At 34.6% G+C, this 4,496-nt stretch overlaps 1 pseudogene; it reads right to left on the bottom strand.

Annotated features, from left to right (window-relative positions):
- Positions 1-1,263: 1,263 nt before the first annotated feature.
- On the bottom strand, positions 1,264-3,114 carry LOC145090332 (valine N-monooxygenase 1-like; annotated as a pseudogene).
- Between the last annotated feature and the right edge of the window lie 1,382 nt (positions 3,115-4,496).

Below are 4,496 nucleotides of genomic sequence, written 5' to 3' on the forward strand. Positions count from 1 at the left end.
TTGATGGACTATCCTGAATGTTTCTGACAACATTTTTGAAGTGTATCCTATGGAAGTGAGCATGACACGAGTGTTATTTAAGCTAAGTTACACTGGTTTCCGAGAGTATCATGATCAGACTTTCATAGTGTCCTAATAACCATCCATAAAGGAAGTCTATATGAAATAAACTTTTGGATTTGAAGTGGCTATTCTTGAATGACTTTCTGACGAGACATTTGTGAGGTGACCTTTTTCGGTTATAAATTTCAAAGATGAAACAGTGATATGGCTTTGATAGAGTTTCTTAGTTTGCATGTTACCGAACTAGAATAAATTTTTGATAATGATGATCTTTAACTAAAATAAGATTACCGTCACTATAGTTGGTATTGAGACTACACAGAGTTCGGAAAATTTGACCTAGGAGTAGGTCTACAACATACCAACAAAGGGGAATTTTGACAACATAAAGAACTAGTTAAACAGTACTTACAAGACACGAATGTTTACAGAGAAAAATGTTACTTAGAGCATAGATATGAAGGTTATTCCTTAAACCAAAAGAAATGATAAGTAGAGCATTTCCTACTGGCGACGGGCACCCCTCGGACGAATCCTTAATTCGGCCAGCTGACGCTCCACATCAAGCAAGTGTTTCTCATATACTGTCTGGCGTGCTTGAAGCTCTATGACTCCGGCTCGAGTTATAGCTAGCTCTTGCTGCAGAGCCTCATTGTCTCTCATAGCTCTTCCATGAGCAATTTCAAGATTGCGAATATGGTCTGTATTGGCGTTTGTGTCTACATCAAGCTCAACGGTTCGTTGAATAGCTGTCATTCCTAACTCAACATTGCAAGCCACTCGGCGAACCAAGATGGAAAGAACTCTGTTTGCTGAGCCTCCTTCAATTAGATTGTATTTCTTCGGCTTTTGTTTTTAATTCCTAGACCTTGATTTCTCACATTTTGTCTATAAAAAACATAGAATTAAAAAGATGGAAAAGATTTTATTTATTTATTTTTTTTTTATTTTTTTAATTTCTCATTATCTTATTTTCAATGTCAAACAAAAAAGAGAATCGGATCTAAATCTCTATACCAACATGAACTAAATAAAAACGTATGTGGAAGTCCAAATGGGATTTTGAAAGAAGAATATATAGGTGCCTATTAACTTGTACATCTCAATAAATTAATATGTTTCATATAATTCTATAAATATAAATATAGATATATGGTACACATGTAGACGCATTATTAATTTCCCTCTAAAACGGTAAACGTCATCTTATTATGATATCTTAAGTTTTGATATTAGAAAAGCAAAGAACAGGTAGAAAACTACAATCACCATAGATAAATATATAATCAAGCGTGAAAGCCCAAAATTCATATATCTTCATTTCAAATGTTTGGGTAGAGATGTTGAGGCAGTCGTGGCTTGGCGATGAGCACAAGTGGCTTAGCCAAGCTAAGGTCATCATGATTTTCATCAAGATTAATTGGCACTTCTTTACATATCGGCTCCCAAGTGAACCCTTGAAGCATTCTGGCTAACATTATTGTAGTGATTGTAGATCCCAACACCACTGCAGGACAACCACGTTTCCCGGTGCTAAATGAAATCATTCTCAACTCATCATCTGTAAGAACCACTTACTTTTCTTCCCCTTGTAGATGACGATCTGGATTAAACCGCAATGGATCCGCCCACACATTAGGGTTCCTTCCTAACCCACGTCGACTAAGCAGCACATGACTACCCTTTGGTATAAAGTAACCGGCAACAGTAGTGTCCATCGTCGAAACATGGGGTGGATTAAAAGCTGCAAAAGGGTGTAACCTAAAGGCTTCCTTGATACACGCTTTTAGGTAATTGAGTTGGGGTAAGTCTTGCTCTTGGACTAGCCGATTGCAACCTACAACATGGTCCAGCTCCTCCACCGCTCGTTTTAAGAGGGTGGGTTCATTCATCATCTCTCCCATTGTCCATTCTACTGCGTTAGAGGGATTATCAACCGTTGCACCCATTATTTCCTAAAATTAGGCAAGACAATAAACACAGGAAAGTCACTTTTCATGCAGACACAATGGAAATTGTAAACGTAAATACGTAAAGTAATATCCACAGAGGTCACTTGTATATCAATTTTTTTACTAGTTGCATGTAAAGGTAAATAGTGAGAGATTGGGAGAGACTTACAATAATCTGGGCTTTGATCTCCACTATTGTAACCTTAGGGTTGTCATGTTGGATAAGAACATCTAGCAGATCATGTTTCTCCATTCTATCTCCATTTTCCCACATCTGTATCCGTTCATTGATCAATGGGTCTTGATACTTTCGAGCAATTTTGAGTGCTGACCTCATGCTCTTTTCGTGGCCATCAAAATCAGTCTTCCCTCTCAACCATGGGTGATAATCTGTAATGCTAAATGCATAAAGATACTTTAGGATGTTAAAAATAGCAGCCACATGTTCAGTTTCTTCTTCCCCAGGCCCACCATCTTCGCTTCCATTCCCAAAAAATCTTCTTCCAAAAATCATATTTCTCATTAAGTTTCCACAGAAATGTCGGCTCACCATCCGAATGTTTATTAACCCCCCTTCAGTTATGTTATCTCCGTTCTCTATTTGATTGCATATGTATCCAAGCAACTGGTTGGCTTCTTCGTCACGTTTGGGTTGGAACCATTTGTGCACTTGAGAAGAGAGAATGTCGTGGCTTATAATTCTTCTCATCTTCCTCCATTGGTCTCCAAGGGGGGCCAAGGCAGCTGTGTGATAACCATCACTCAAAAGATATGCTGAAAAGAAATCAGGTCTTGAAATGAATATTGCATCTTGTTTCTTTAGGAACTCGCATGCTAGCTCTGGGGAGGTGACTGTGATGACATGAGTTGAAGATCCTAATCGGATACAAAGTATTTGAGTGTTGAATTGATCCATGAGGTTGTGGATCCACCTAAAAGTCGGCTGATTTAGGAGCATTTGGATAGTACATCCAATGAATGGGAAACACATTGGACCAGGTGGCAGAGGGTGTGGGTTGCTTAAAGATTTCTTGTAAAGAAACCTGGCACATAAGATGAGCATAATGACAATGATCAGGACGATGATTATTGGAGACATTATTAGTGATGAAGCTAATGAAGTTAACTGGTGAATATGTTCTATTCTGCGAGGTTTAAGTACTGAAAGGATGTAAATGTGAACAGCATAATTGGTTTGTTAAGAAATTAGTTGGGCTAAATATTAAAACTTTATAGTCAAAATATCATATTAAGAAAAACTTTAGTAACTAAGTAACATATATATCATGTTCCCACTTGGATTTTGTTATAATTTATTTGGTAATAAACATATGAGTTAAATAATTAAAAAATACATATATATATATATATATATATATATATATATATATATATATATATATATATATATATATATATATATATACCTTAAAACATTGGACAAATTAAACATTGGTACTTTCCGTTAATTAGTTGAATCAAGTATTAGATAGTTGAATGAAAAGACATTCTTCTTTCTAAAGACTTCTGCAATCTAATACCATTCACAAGGGGAGATTTTTTATAGTTATTTTGCTACATTGATACAACATAAACAATAATCCAAAAGTCAACTAATTTTGGAGCATTAATTTGGATAGTACGTCCCATGGCAAAGCAATTAATTGGACCAGATGGTAGTTGATGTAGCTAGCTTGCTTAATATTATTTCTTGTAAAGAAACCTGTGAAAGACGATGAACATTTTGACAATGAGGAGGACGATGGTTGAGACATCCTTGGTGATGAGGATAAAGAAATCCGTTAAGTCGAAATCATGTTTTGTGCTAGGTATTCAAGTAATGAAAAGAAGTAAACATAAACAACCCCCTCCCGTATTCATTTTCGGGTTTCCTGCTATATCCCTGGCTAGCAGTTTTGTAATTATGAGAATGCCATTTCAAAAAAACATAATTGGGTTATTAGTGTATATTTTAAGTACTTCATAGACAAAATATTATAATAAGAAATACTTAGTAAAATATACACCATGTTGCCACTTGCATTATTGAAAGTAATCTTGTATTTAAATGTGAGTATCTATGAAAATTATACAATGCATAATAATGACAAAACAATGTGAGCATATACTTCATGTTTAGCTATAGTTCCATCAAATATTTAAATCACATTGTGGTTTTTTATTGAATAATAAAAAACGTGCATTTAAGCCATTTAATCTAAATTGACGTTATATATTATTATATGATATTTAAATATATTCTTTCTCATGAAGCAAAATACATGCATGAATATCATTTTCACTAAGAGAAATACGATATAGTTAATTTGATAATTCAAATTTAAGTATAATTAGACAATTTGCATCAAATATTCTTTTATGGAGATAAATATACATTTTATAAATATTAAGCGATCAAAGAATATAAGCATAAATAAAGGAGATTGAGGTTTTATAAGTTTCAGAGGTTAAGAATTAGGA

This window comes from Lactuca serriola, chromosome 2 (assembly GCF_051521515.1).
Source record: "Lactuca serriola cultivar US96UC23 chromosome 2, Lser_US96UC23_V15, whole genome shotgun sequence".
NCBI lineage: Eukaryota > Viridiplantae > Streptophyta > Magnoliopsida > Asterales > Asteraceae > Lactuca > Lactuca serriola.